Raw genomic sequence first — 16,224 nt, 5'->3', positions numbered from 1 at the left:
ACACGTGGGGCGTGAGGTCTCCACAGTACATCGATGTTGTCGCCAGTGGTCGGCGGAAGGTGCACGTGCCCGTCGACCTGGGACCGGACCGCAGCGACGCACGGATGCACGCCAAGACCGTAGGATCCTACGCAGTGCCGTAGGGGACCGCACCGCCACTTCCCAGCAAATTAGGGACACTGTTGCTCCTGGGGTATCGGCGAGGACCATTCGCAACCGTCTCCATGAAGCTGGGCTACGGTCCCGCACACCGTTAGGCCGTCTTCCGCTCACGCCCCAACATCGTGCAGCCCGCCTCCAGTGGTGTCGCGACAGGCGTGAATGGAGGGACGAATGGAGACGTGTCGTCTTCAGCGATGAGAGTCGCTTCTGCCTTGGTGCCAATGATGGTCGTATGCGTGTTTGGCGCCGTGCAGGTGAGCGCCACAATCAGGACTGCATACGACCGAGGCACACAGGGCCATCACCCGGCATCATGGTGTGGGGAGCGATCTCCTACACTGGCCGTACACCACTGGTGATCGTCGAGGGGACACTGAATAGTGCATGGTACATCCGAACCGTCATCGAACCCATCGTTCTACCATTCCTAGACCGGCAAGGGAACTTGCTGTTCCAACAGGACAATGCACGTCCGCATGTATCCCGTGCCACCCAACGTGCTCTAGAAGGTGTAAGTCAACTACCCTGGCCAGCAAGATCTCCGGATCTGTCCCCCATTGAGCATGTTTGGGACTGGATGAAGCGTCGTCTCACGCGGTCTGCACGTCCAGCACGAACGCTGGTCCAACTGAGGCGCCAGGTGGAAATGGCATGGCAAGCCGTTCCACAGGACTACATCCAGCATCTCTACGATCGTCTCCATTGGAGAATAGCAGCCTGCATTGCTGCGAAAGGTGGATATACACTGTACTAGTGCCGACATTGTGCATGCTCTGTTGCCTGTGTCTATGTGCCTGTGGTTCTGTCAGTGTGATCATGTGATGTATCTGACCCCAGGAATGTGTCAATAAAGTTTCCCCTTCCTGGGACAATGAATTCACGGTGTTCTTATTTCAATTTCCAGGAGTGTAGAATTGTCAGGAGTCCAACATCACTCCAACTGCACGCGCCCCATACCATTATAAAGTCCCCAACAGCTTCTACAGTCCCCTGCTGACATGGATTCATGAGGTAGTCTCCATACCCGCACGAGTCCATCCGTTCGATACAATTTGAAACGAGACTCGTCCGACCAGGCAACTTATTTCCATTCATCAATAGTTCAGTGTCGGTGTTGAAGGCCGCAGGCGAGGCGTAAAGCTTGCCGTGCAGTCATCAAGGGTAGACGAGTGGGCCTTCGGCTCCGAAAGCCCATATCGATGACGTTTCGCTGGATGGTTCGCACGCTGACAGTTGTTGACGGCCCAGCATTGAAATCTGCAGCAATATGCGGAAGATCTGCACTTCTGGCACGTTGGACGATTCACTTCAGTCGTCATTGTTTCCGCTCTTGCATGATCTTTTCCGGCTGCAGCGGTGTCGGAGATTTTATGTTTTACCGGATTCCTGTAATTCAAAGGGTCGTACGGGAAAATCCGCACTTCATCGCCACTTCGGAGATGCTGTTTCTTATAGCTCGTGTGCCGACTATAACAGCACGTTCAAACTCACTTAAACCCTCATAACCTACCATTGTAGCAGCAGCAACCGATTTAACAACTGCGCCAAACAGTTGTTGTCTTACATAGGCGTTGCCGGTCGCAGCGCCGTATTCTGCCTGTTTACATACCTCGGTAGTTGAATACGCATGCCTATACCAGTTTCTTTGACGCTTCAGTGGATGTTACGTGCAGATGATAAAAATTCTTTGTGTGTAAATGCATATCTAAATTCCTTCCTGAAGTTAGCCGGCCGCGGTGGTCTCGCGGTTCTAGGCGCGCAGTCCGGAACCGTGCGACTGCTACGGTCGCAGGTTCGAATCCTGCCTCGGGCATGGGTGTGTGTGATGTCCTTAGGTTAGTTAGGTTTAAGTAGTTCTAAGTTCTAGGGGACTTATGACCACAGCAGTTGAGTCCCATAGTGCTCAGAGCCTTCCTGAAGTTAGTGCCCTTGATTGTAACTGTCCGGCCATAGAAATACCCTATAGGAAAGGTACTCTACAGCAGAAGTTTGCACTTCCCTGTCGATCACGTGAAAAGTGTATGTTTTGTTACCGTCAGTCCTTGCGTGGGTTATCACATGATCACTGCTTGCGTCGTAGGCAGACGCAACCGACGGGAGGGACGCTAGCACTGAAGGGAGTGGCGAAGATGGTTCAAATGGCTCTAAGCACTATAGGACTTAACATCTGAGGTCATCAGTCGCCTTGACTTAGAACTACTTAAACTTAATTAACCTAAGGACATGACACACATCCAAGCCCGAGGCAGGATTCGAACCAGCGACCGTAGCAGTAACGCGGTTCCGGACTGAAGCGTCTAGAACCGTCCGGCCACAGAATGGCGAAGAAAGACGCAAGTATTGCAGGTAAAACAATGAAAAAATTATGGAAGTGAAATCATTGTTGGAAAAAAGGGCTAATATGATTAATCACTGTTATGCAATCGGTACAAGATACGTACATGAACTGTTGGTTACGAAAAAGAGAGGTGAACAACAGCAATTTACAACTCAAAACCACAAACTCTGGGTTCCTTCTTTAATCATCTTCCCACAAAAAAAGCAACGACACACTCAACTAGAGCACGCCTTCATGTTGGAGGAAAAACAAAAGACATTATTGCATGCTCTGGGAACGTCTCTTCAAGCACAAATGACGGATCAGAACACACGAAAACTATAGGTTTCAGTGCTCAACAATAAATTTTGGATATCGCAGATTATTCACTAATGTTTCCTTTTGTAGCCACATTAGATCATACAAAAATAAAACTGTTACACAAATAAAGAACTGGCCAGATGAGGATAGGACTCGCGCACTGAGATTGACGCACAAACGTAATCATGTATAAAGACAAACTTCCTGGCAGATTAAAACTGTGCCCTATGTAGGTCGGTGTCAACATAATATTTTCTCATTCGGAGGAGAAAGTTGGTGATTGGAATTTTGTGAGAAGATTCCGTCGCAACGAAAAACGCCTTTCTTTTAACGATTTCCAGCCCAAATCCTGTATATTTTCTGTGACACTCTCTCCCATATTTCACGATAGTACAAAACTTGCTGTCTTTCTTTGAACTTTTTCGATGTACTCCGTCAGATCTATCTGGTAAGGATCCCACACCGCGCAGCAGTATTCTAAAAGAGGACGAATGCGCGAGTTTTCGAGTATCAAAATATGTGACATAAATGAGCGAATAGTTTGACTGGGTTGACTTAGAAGCTTATAATTTTTACACCTGTTAGGGACAGTAACCATTAATATCAGACATAAATTTGAACTTAATACTTTTGCTCGTTCCAGAGGAAGATGATTCTGTATCTTCGTATATACATAATTGAAACGGACGACCTGGGACGTCAGCTAGTATAATATATGTTAAAAAATGACGAAATTCCTCCAGCTGTATTAAGGTGTTGGTTTTATTGGCAACTAGTTTCGATGTTGTTACAAAATCATCTTCAGGCCCATACTTCTTGACAGTAACCGTATGTGTCTAACACTAGTAGTCAGAGGTGAGATAGGCGTGTTCCATGCGGAAGGCAGGTAGTAACTCTTTTAACATGGTTCTGTGTAGTCGGACAGACAGAAAGGCAGACTGACAGAGAACAAAATCGATTCGTCTCCACAGATTAGGAATGGAAAAACAAGAAAAAAAGAAACTAACATTAGAATTAACTATACACGAGTTGCAGCTAGCGTTTCACATCGCAGAAATGCAGTCGTAGTGTAAGGAAAAAAAAAAAGGTAAAACACTGACTGACTCTTACGACGGAAGAAACATCTAGGCGCAGAGTGAACGTGTACTGAAGACTTTCGAGTAAACATGTGATACCGCCAACACGGTGACAGTTTCTATAAAAATGTTCTCAGCAGTCGGCAGTGCAGGCAAGAAATACGCTTAGTGCCAGTCCGTCTCTACAAAGTGCGATTCGTGCTGCCTCGGCGGCGACTGCGAAAGGTGTCAAATAAATACGGGAACGAAGACACGAAAGCGCCCTTTCCTGTCTCGGCCGTTTCCCTGAAACTGTGCCGAGGGAGGCGGCAGGGGCTCAGAAAAAAAAAAAAATGTCTGCGCGTCTGGGGGCCGAGATGGCGACGTCCGGTCGGCGGGTCGCGCTGCGCCGCGCTCACTGGCGGGAAACGGACGGCGTCCGTCTGCCGACGCGACGCCCAGCGTCGGGTCAGGGCGTCGAACCGGTCGCGGCTTCCCACCCTACGGGCGATGGCGGGAGGGAGGAGGCGGGGGGGTGAGGCGAGGTGGGTGGCGGCGGGTGCTGCCGGCGCGGCGCCGCGGTTCCGCCGGATGCGTCGCCCGCACTGCTTCACGGGCGCGACTGCAGACCCGACTTTCGAACGACGCCGGCAGTTCGCACTGCGAGGGAAGTTACCGTGAAGAGGGGGCGACCACCGAGGAAGGCGCCTGACGAACGCATTAATGCCAGCGGTAAACAGTGTTGGGAGAAGGGAGAATTTTAGTGGCTGGGGAGAAATCGCGTGGGGACACAAACCAGAGCTCAACTTACGGTTCCCTCCTGTTCCTTATACCGGGTGATCAAAAAGTCAGTATAAATTTGAAACCTGAATAAATCATGGAATAATGTAGATAGAGAGGTACAAATTGACACACATGCTTGGAATGATATAGGGTTTTATTAGAACCAAAATAAATACAAAAGTTCAAAAAATTTCCGACAGATGGCGCTTCATCTGATAAAAATAGCAATAATTAGCATAACAAAGTAAGACAAAGCAAAGATGATGTTCTTTACAGGAAATACTCAATATGCCCACCATCGTTCCTCAACAATAGCTGTAGTCGAGAAATAATGGTGTGAACAGCACTGTAAAGCACGTCCGGAGTTATGGTGAGGCATTGGCGTCGGATGTTGTCTTTCAGCATCCCTAGAAATGTAGAAATGTCGGTCGATCTCGATACACTTGCGACTTCAGGTAACCCCAAAGCCAATAATCGCACGGACTGAGGTCTGGGGACCAGGGAGGCCAAGCATTGACGAAAGTGGCGGCTGAGCACACGATCATCACCAAACGACGCGCATCTGTCGGACATTTTGTGAACTTTGTTTTTTTTTTTTTTTGTTCTAATAAAACTCCATGTCATTCCAATCATGTGTGTCAATTTTTACCTCTCTATCTACATTATACCGTGGTTTATTAAGTTTTCAAATTTATACTGAATTTTTGATCACCCGGTACATGTGAATGACCTTTCATTTAAACATTCATCACGCAGCATTCCTCATCTTTGGCGACGATACTCCCTCACATGATACGAGGGGCGTTTGAAAAGTCCGTGCAAAAATGAAAACTACTTACATATTTGGGGTAAACAGGAAATGTGAATGACCTTTCATTTAAACATTCATCAGGCAGCATTCCTCATCTTTGGCGACGATACTCCCTCACATGATACGAGGGGCGTTTGGAAAGTCCGTGCAAAAATGAAAACTACTTACATATTTGGGGTAAACAGGAAATGTGAATGACCTTTCATTTAAACATTCATCAGGCAGCATTCCTCATCTTTGGCGACGATACTCCCTCACATGATACGAGGGGCGTTTGGAAAGTCCGTGCAAAAATGAAAACTACTTACATATTTGGGGTAAACCATTTTTATTTTTCGACATAGTCTCCTTTTAGACATATACACTTCGTCCAACGCTCTTCTAATTTGTTGATCCTTTCTGTGTAATAGGAATTGTCCAAGTCTGCGAAATATCCATTAGTTGCTGCAATCACCTCCTTGTTTAAATAAAATCTTTGTCAGCCATTTCTTCAAATTGGGGGAAAAAAATAGTCCGAGGGAGCCAAGTCGGGAGAATAGGGGCGATGTGGAACGAGCTGGAATCCTATTTCCATTAATTTTGCGACCACAACTGCTGACGTGTGTGCTTGTGCATTGTCGTGATGGAAAATGACATTTCTTCGGTCCAATCGCCGCCGTTTTTCTTGCAGCTCGGTTTTCAAACGGTCCAATAACGATGAATAATATGCACTTCTAATAGTATTACCCTTTTCCTGATAGTTGATGAGGATTATTCCTTGCGAATCCATAAACACAGTCGCCATAACCTTTCGGGCCGAAGGAATGGTCTTCGCCTTTTTTGGTGCAGATTCTCCCTTGGTAACCCATTGTTTAGATTGATATTTGGTCTCAGGAGTAACGTAATGTATCCATGTTTCATCCACAGTGACGGAACGACGCTTAAAGTGCTGCGGAATCTTCCTGAACAGCTGCAAACCATCCTTGCAACACTTCACACGATTCCGTTTTCGGTCAGGTGAGAGCAATCGCGGAACCCATCTTGCAGATAGCTTTCTCATGTCCAAATTTTTATGCAAAATATGTACCCGTTCATTCGAGATGCCCACAGCACTAGCAATCTCACGCACCTTAACGCTTCTGTCATCCATCGCCACATCACGGATTTTATCAATGATTTCTGGAGTCGTAACCTCCACAGGGCGTCCAGAACGTTCAGCACCACTTGTGCCCATGTGGCCACTCCGAAAATTTTGAAACTACTTGTAAACTGTTCCAATGGAAAGTGCTGAGTCACTGTAATGTTTATCAAGTTTCTCTTTAGTCTCATGAGGCGTTTTGCCTTTCACAAAGTAATGTTTAATCACCACAGGAAATTCTTTGTTATCCATTTTTTGATAATCACTCGACTTTCTTGAGTGACACAAAGAAATAGACCAATATGGCTGAAACTTGGTGCGCGTTCTTTTCAAGGATGCTACTAACTATATATGATCTCGATACGCGCCGGTGGTGTCATCTCTCGGACTTTTCACGGACTTTTCAAACGCCCCTCGTCTACTGAGAACTATGGATGAGGAGCAACAGACTCCATATTTCTGGATTTCCGGAAATCATTTGACGCGATGCCTCATTGCAGACAGTTAACGAAGGTACCGACATACAGGACAAGTTCAGAGATATGTGAATGGCTCGAAGACTTCTTAAAAAATAGGGTCCAGTATTTTGTTCTTGACGGCGTGTGTTCACCAGAGGAAAGGGTATCGTCATGAGTGACCCAGTATGAGTATATAGACAACAACATCGGTCATGTCACACTTGACATGACCGCTGTTGTTGTCTATATACGAAAATCATTTGGCGGATAGGGTGGCAGCAGTCTGCGGTTGTTTGCCGATGATGCCGTGGTGTACGATAAAATGTCGAAGTTGAGTGGCAGTAGGAACATGCAAGACGACTTAGACAAAATTTCTAATTGGTGTGATGAATAGCAGATAGCTCTAAACGTGGAAAAATATACGTTAGTGCGGGTGAGTAGGAAGAACAATCCTGTAATGTTGCTATACAATATTACTAATCTCCTGTTTGACACAGTCAAGTCGTTTAGCCGGCCGAAGTGGCCGTGCGGTTAAAGGCGCTGCGGTCTGGAACCGCAAGACCGCTACGGTCGCAGGTTCGAATCCTGCCTCGGGCATGGATGTTTGTGATGTCCTTACGTTAGTTAGGTTTAACTAGTTCTAAGTTCTAGGGGACTACTGACCTCAGCAGTTGAGTCCCATAGTGCTCAGAGCCATAGAGCCAAGTCGTTTAAATATCTCGGCGTCACGTTGCAAAGCGATATGAGGTGGAACGAGCGTAACTATGGTACGGAAGACGGATGGTCGACTTTGGTTTATTGGAACAAGTTTAGGAAAGAGTGTTTCACATGTAAAGAAGACTGCCGGCCGGAGTGGCTGAGCGGTTCTAGGCGCTGCAATCTGGAACCGCGCGACCGCTACGGTCGCAGCTTCGAATCCTGCCTCGGGCATGGATGTGTGTGATGTCCTTAGGTTAGTTAGGTTTAGGTAGTTCTAAGTTCTAGGGGACTGATTACCTCAGAAGTTAAGTCCCATAGTTCTCAGAGCCTTTTGAACCATTTGTAAAGAAGACTGCACATAGGACGCAGATGCGACTTACTCTTGAATACTGCTCAAGTGTTTGGGATCCGTACCAGGTCGGACTGATGGAAGACATCGAAGTAATTCAGAGGCGGGCTGCTTAATTTGCTACCTGTAGATTCGAACAACACGTACGAGTTGCTTCGGGAACACAAATGGGAATCCCTCGAGGGAAGGCGACGTTCTTTCCGAGGAACACTACTGAGAAAATTCAGAGAACTGCGATTTGAAGCTGACTGCCGAACGAGTCTACTGTGGCCAACATACACTGCACAAGGACAATGAACATACCCTAGTGGCCATTAAAATTGCTACACCAAGGAGAAATGCAGATGATAAACTGGTATTCATTGGACAACTATACAGGGTGAGTCACCTAACGTTACCACTGGATATATTTCGTAAACCACATCAAATACTGTCGAGCCGATTCCACAGACCGAACGTGAGGAGAGGGGCTAGTGTAATTGTTTAATACAAACCATACAAAACTGCACGGAAGAATGTTTTTTAACACAAATCTACGTTTTTTTTAAATGGAACCACGTTAGTTTTGTTAGCACATCTGAACATATAAACAAATACGTAAACAGTGCCGTTTGTTGCATTCTAAAATGTTAATCACATCCGGAGATATTGTAACCTAAAGTTGACGGTTGAAACCTCCGACGTTCAGTTGCGTGTTGTAACAAACGCGGGCCACGGACGGCGAGCAGCATCTGCAGGGACATGTTTACGATGACGACCGTGTTTACGAGGGTGGCTGTAGTGCACTGTTGTGGTTTGGTCTAGCTGTCGCAGTGTCCGCATGTAGCGCTTGCTGCTATTGTTGTTCTGCTTTCGTCTCCGCACGCAGACCAACTGTAGTACACCGTGTTACCAGACGTTTGTGATAGTGTAGTGTTGTAGGAACTGTGAGCATGGTGTATTCGAACTCTGAAAAGGCGGAGATGATACTCATCTATGGCGAGTGTCGACGAAATGCAGCTGAAGCCTGCAGGGTGTATGCAGAACGGTACCCGGACAGAGAGCATCCAACGTGCCGCACATTGCAAAACATCTACCGCCAACTGTATGCAACAGGTATGGTCGTAGCACGCAAACGGGTACGTAACAGGCCCGTCACAGGAGAACCGGGTGCAGTTGGTGTGTTAGCTGCTGTTGCCATGAACCCACACATGAGTACACGGGACATTGCGAGAGCCGCTCGACAGAGTCAAAGTAGTGTCATGCGCATACTGCATCGTCACCGCTTTCACCCGTTTCATGTGTCGCTACATCAGCAATTACATGGTGATGACTTTAATCATCGAGTGCAATTCTGTCAATGGGCATTAACAGAGAATGCGTTGCAGTTCTACCTGTTTACCGATGAAGCGGGTTTCACAAACCACGGGGCAGTGAATCTACGGAACATGCATTACTGGTCCGTGGACAATCCTCGCTGGCTCAGACAGGTAGAGCGACAGCGACCATGGACTGAAAATGTATGGTGCGGAATCATTGGCGACCACCTCATTGGTCCTCACTTCATTGCAGGGGCCCAAACAGCTGCAACACACATCGCGTTTCTACAGAATGATCTGCCAACGTTGCTCGAAAAGGTCCCACTGGAAACGCGTCGACGTATGTGGTATCAGCATGATGGTGCACCTGCACATTCCGCAATTAACACTAGGCTGACCCTTGACAGGATGTTCGACGGGCGTTTCATAGGACGTGGAGGACGCATAAATTGGCCAGCCAGTTCTCCTGATCTTACAACTCTGGACTTCTTTCTGTGGGGTACGTTAAAGGAGAATGTGTACCGTGATGTGCCTACAACCCCAGAGGATATGAAACAACGTATTGTGGCAGCCTGCGGCGACATTACACCAGATGTACTGCGGCGTGTACGACATTCATTACGCCAGAGATTGCAATTGTGTGCAGCAAATGATGGCCACCACATTGAACATCTATTGGCCTGACATGTTGGGACACACTCTATTCCACTCCGTAATTGAAAACGGAAAACACGTGTGTACGTGTGCCTCACACCTCATGGTAATGTACATGTGCGTCAGTGAAAAAGACGAATAAAAAGGTGTTAGCATGTGGACGTAATGTGCTGTTCCAGTCTCTTCTGTACCTAAGGTCCATCACCGTTCCCTTTGGATCCCTATGTAATTCGGTGCTCTCCGATACACACGATCGAACAGCGGAGGAGTGGTACTCAAGCGTCAACTTTAGGTTACAATATCTCCGGATGTAATTAACATTTTACAATGCTAAAAACGGCACTGCTTACGCATTTGTTTACATGTTCAGATGTGCTAACAAAACTAACGGGGTTCCATTTCAAAAAACGTATGTTTGTGTTAAAAAAACATACTTCCGCGCATTTTTTTATGGTTTGTATTAACAAATTACACTAGCCCCTCTCCTCAGGTTCGGTCTGTGGAATCGGTTCGTCAGTATTTGATGTGGTTTACGAAATATATCCAACGGTAATGTTAGGTGACTCACCCTGTATTACACTAGAACTGACATTTCATTACGTTTTCACGCAATTTGTGTGCATAGATCCTGAGAAATCAGTACCCAGAACAACCACCTCTGGCCGTAATAACGGCCTTGACGCGCCTGAGCATTGAGTCAGCTTCGATGGCGATTACAGGTACAGCTTCCCATGCAGCTTCAACACGATACCACAGTTCATCAACAGTAATGACTGGTGTATTGTGACGAGCCAGTTGCTCGGCCACCATTGACCAGACGTTTTCAGTTGGTGAGAGATCTGGAGAAGTACTGGCCTGGGCAGCAGTCGAACATTTTCTGTATCCAGAAAGGCCCGTACAGGACCTGCAACACGCGGTCGTGTATTATCCTGCTGAAATGTAGGGTTTCGCAGAGATCGAATTAAGGTTAGAGCCACGGGTCGTATTACAACTGAAATGTAACGTCCACTGTTTAAAGTTCCGTCAATGCGAATAAGAGGTGACCGAGGCGTGTAACCAATGGCACCCCATACCATCACGCCGGGTGATACGCCACTATGGCGACGACGAATACAGGCTTCCAATGTGCGTTCGCCGCGATGTCGCCAAACACGGATGCGACCATCATGATGCTGTAAACAGAACCTGGATTCTTCCGAAAAAAATGACGTTTTGCCATTCGTGCACCGAGGTTCGTCGTTGGGTACACCATCGTAGGCGCTCCTGTCTGTGATGCAGCGTCAAGGGTAACCGCAGCCATGGTCTCCAAGCTGATAGTCCATGCTGCTGCAAACGTCGTCGAACTGTTCGTGCAGATGTTTGTTGTCTTGTAAACGTCCCCATCTGTTGACTCAAGGATCGAGACGTGGCTGCACGATCCGTTACAGCCATGCGGATATGATGCGTGTCATCTCGACTGCTAGTGATACGAGGCCGTTGGGATCCAGCACGGCATTCCGTATTACGCTCCTGAACCCACCGATTCCATATTCTGCTAACGGTCATTGGATCTCGACCAACGCGAGCAGCAATGTCGCAATACGATTAACCGAAATCGCGATAGGCTACAATCCGACCTTAATCAAAGTCGTAAACGTGATGGTATGCATTTCTCCTCTTAAGACGAGGCATCACAACAACGTTTCACCAGGCAACACCAGTCAACTGCTGTTGGTGTATGAGAAATCGGTTGGAAACTTTCCTCATGTCTGCACGTTCTAAGAGTCGCCACCGGCGCCAGCCTTGGATGGTCTGAAAATCTAATCACTTGCATATCACAGCATCGTCTTCCTGTGGGTTAAATTTCGCGTCTGTAGCACGTCATCTTCATCATGTAGCAATTTTAATGGCCAGTAGTGTAAGATACTAGACATAGAGTGTTATACGGAGGAATACAGACAGTCGTTTCTCCCTCCCTCTTTTTGCAACTGAAACAGGAAAGGAAATGACAAGTAGTGGTAGACGGTACATCCGGCACGCGCCGCACGGTGGCTTGGGGAGTATCTGTGTATATGCAGACGTAGATATAAATGTTATAACAAATCCTGTTAGAGAGAAAGCGATAAGAGGAACAACTGTTAACGATGATTTTCGAATTTTAAGGAACGCTGTCTTGATTTACTTTCATCAACCAGGAACTGATGTAACACATGAACGGAAGTCAATAACCAGAAAGGAATGCCCCAAAATTCTGAGTAGTAAATGTTGACGTAAACATGAACAGCAAGAAGCATGTTACCCAGCTTTTCAAATTATGTTCAGCTAGTTTTGCTCTTCATATAATTGATAACTTTGGAAAAAAAGGACATCCGAATCTATTTTTCTCACTTCCACTTCGTAATTCTCATGGAATAATTTCCTGCCGTGGCTCATCACTTAGAAAGAAACTGATTGAACGAAAATAAGAATATACGGTGTTCACACACTACAATCTTGTAGGTTCCTTTCCAACAACTTAAGAATTTTAACTGCAGCTGTCAGTGACTCTGAATGGACTTGAAGCGGAAAGTAAGATGTTACGTGGTGTTGCTTAGTGATCAGTAAGGGGACACTGTTGAGTGAAAGTTCTACAAGTTAGGACTGGTTCATTGAGTCTGGATAGTGAAATGTGTAGTTTGGAACAGCGTAGTTCGACCAACGGTAAGTTACTGGATTTAAAATAGGGCGGTGATCGAGGTCTTGGTTTTTTGGGCTCTGATTCATGTGCTAAATTACTTAAACCGATCATGTGTTTATTTAATGGTATTTCGAGTTATCTGTTGATCACTTATATAAACGTCGACAGGTGTTGCGGGTACCTGTCCGATTTGAATTTCATTCTGATACCTTGCACATATCGCATTTGTGTTCTTTTCCTTGATTTGTCCTTTGTCGAAGGGGTTGTTAAGTACTTTGTGATCTGAGATGCTTAGAAATCAAGCTACCCTAAATCTGCTCAGGACTCGTATAATAAAGTCATCACAGCGTTTGCGTAACGAACCTCACCGGGTACACTATCGGCTGGTATAAGCATCTACCGAGACCTTTAATCTGTATATTGAGCTTTTTCGCATTGATATCTCAGCCTTGAATGTGAATATTACCGAACAGGACCGTATCTGACATTTTGGAAGGCATGAGACCGGGAGATCAAAAAAATGGCTCTGAGCACTATGGGACTTACCATCTGCGGTCATCAGTCCCCTAGAACTTAGAACTACTTAAACCTAACTAATCTAAGGACATCACACACACCCATACCCGAGGCAGGATTCGAACCTGCGACCATAGCGGTCGCGCAGTTCCAGACTGAAGCGCCTAGAACCGCTCGGCCACAACGGCCGGCTCCCGGTGGTGATTCTGCGTACGTGGCTCAGAGTACGACGTCGCTGTCGACGTCCGAAAACTTCTCGTTTCAATCGATCCCACATGTATTCGATTGGTATAATGTCCGTGGAACAAGCAATCCACTCCATTCTCATGACACCGGCGTGCTAAAGGAAGGCGTTAACGAGAGCAGCACGATGAGCCCGCCAGTTACCATCAGACCGGGAGATCAGTCGCGTTTTGTATTTACCCGCAAACCAGCGACGTTCTCTGAGTTAAATGAGTTACTTGGTTCTGTCGAGGCACTTAGATTTCCAGACGAGCAACGAGATCCGGGGAAAGGTTTTCAGTCTGAACCTCCTATCCGAAATGGTAATCACCAGCAGTCGCTTTCTGCTTCACTAGCCCGTCAACGTTGTTCTCGGTGTGGTGCCAGCATTCATCTCGTGTGCGAGTGCCCGGTTAGACGTGGTCCTGGGCGTAGCATGTGATGCCATATGGTGTGAGGTAAAACTCTTCCGAGAAAACTTATGGGCTCATTGCGCGCGTATTCTCGCTCTTAATAATGTTTGTACTCGTCCTAACAGGGAACTTGTTTGTGCAATTCTGCATTTTGGAAGTTCCGTTTCCTTCTTCGACCATAGTTTCTATCTCGAATTTCGTAATTTGTGTAGGACGCCTCCATACAGCAGATGTCGTGTGGCCAGCGGACAAGAATTGCCTCTGGTGGGTGTGGTGTGCGGGAGTTAATCTATTAGCGATTTTTCTTGGTCTGTTAGATTCAGTCTTTAAGAATTTGTCTGTTACCTTGTTCCTTGGGTGTGATTTCGTTCAACGGACAGACCTGTTCCTCGACTTCACCATTTCCTTTAGACTCCATCCGACTGAGAAATTAGCTCTCTTCTGTTGTCAGTTTATCAATATCATCAATTGACTAAAGGCAGTGACCTAGCAATTTGAATTTAGTCACCTCAGTGATGTTCAGTTTAAACAGTTAACGGCTCTTCCAGGACTTTCCCTGATGTTTTGACTAATAAATGTGAGGTAACTGATCTAATTGAATACAAAATCCGTATTACCGACGGCATCCCTGTAGAGCGTACTCCGTATCGCCTCTCACCCTGTAAGATGAAAATATTAAGACAAAAGATTAATGATATGCTGCGGGACGGAGTTATTACACCATCAACTTCCCCATATGTGTCACCTGTATATCTCGCTCCTAAGGGACAGGGTGAGGATTATGGGAAGCCCTTAGTGAGAAGGTTATTTTGGTGTCAGTTCCCCTTCCTGACCTCCGTAACTGTTTTACATGTTTTGCTGATTTTTGCTATTTTACCGTACATGATTTAAATCACGCTTACTATCAGATCCTATTAAGCGAGGAGTCTACGTACGTTACTACCTTTCGTACAGATTGGAACATGTATGAATTTCATCGGGTACCATTTGGTTTGGCAACTAGGGTTGCAGTTCTTTCGCAACTTTTACACCATGTTTTGGGCACCCTAAGTTGGGTTGTGTAATTACCTCGACGATTTGGCGGTCTATAGCCAGTCTTTTGATGAACATATTTCTCGTCTTGAGCAGGTATTTGTTAAAACTTCGATCGGTCGGATTAACTGTCATTCCATCGAACACTACTCTCGTTAGGTAGCAGATCTCTTTCTTGGGTCTAGTGGTTTTCAGGGATGATATTAGGGTTGAGAAAATTTCCTCGCCCAAAGAATGAGTTGGCCAGATCTATAGATATGGCCAATAATTTTTGGAAGTCCGTCCCTAATTTCGCCCAACTTGCTGCTCTCCTTAAAAACTGCCAAATGGGGAGGGGGGGGGGGGAATTTTGTTTGGAGAGAGAGAAAGCAATCCTGTATTGGTCATCCCAGACTTTGAAAAGAGATTTTTAGTGTAGACTGATGCTTCCAGTGCCGGAGTTGCTGCTTTTACAGGAAGACGTAGGTGATAGGAGATCTTTAGCTTTTGCCTCTAGGAGATTAGTAAGTCCTGAACTTAAGCACTCTGTTTATGAGTGGTAAATTCTGTCTCGAGCATATGGAATGTGACTTGGAGACTGACAACCAAGACTTGAGTTTGGTCTTGGTACGCCCTAGGAAGACTGGCAGGTTTGTAAGATATGGTTCATACATCTGCCTTCCGTGTCATAGTATCTAATATTAGAGGCTCCAATAATCTGTCTGCTGGTGCCTTAGTCGCATTTTTGGTGATGACACTTAGGAACCTGGAGGTTGTTCATTGTTGGCCATTTCATCCGCCTAAAGTATTTTAACTGAGGTACCTCAACCCTACGGGGGTCTCAAGGTTCAACAGGATCAGGATCCTTATTTTGGTCCCATTGGGCAGTGTGTGTTGGCTGGGAAGGTTATTCTCAGTTACTTTTTGAGAAGCAGTATTTTGCATCATGAGGCTAATATTTCTTTACCCATCGAATTGGTGACTTCCGTCTTTCATTATTTTCATGGTTCATTGTTGGGTGGTTATTTGGTCCTTCATAAGGTCCTCTGGAAGGTAACCCGGTGGGGACTGTTTAAATGATTGTGTTGGCATAATTTTTTATCTTTTCTTCAAAACAGACATAAATTATGCTAAACACGATATTGACTGAATAACATAAACAACTAACAAGTTATTCAAGACTACACTGGACAAGGATCCTGGGTGGAAGAGAGAGTGTAACTACAGTAAGTACTATGGCCCTAAAAATGTGGATAATGCAATCTGAATTGATCTGACGCTCAGCAGACTTTGATTGATCGAATCTACTGAAGTTTCTTTATATAGGTGCTGCCGAGAGCGATTAAGATCTGTACACCCTGACAATGGTGGAGCGGCAGTAT

Source organism: Schistocerca nitens, chromosome 4, assembly GCF_023898315.1.
Source record: "Schistocerca nitens isolate TAMUIC-IGC-003100 chromosome 4, iqSchNite1.1, whole genome shotgun sequence".
In the NCBI taxonomy this organism is placed as follows: Eukaryota; Metazoa; Arthropoda; class Insecta; order Orthoptera; family Acrididae; genus Schistocerca; species Schistocerca nitens.
Note: the sequence above shows the minus strand (reverse complement) of the source record.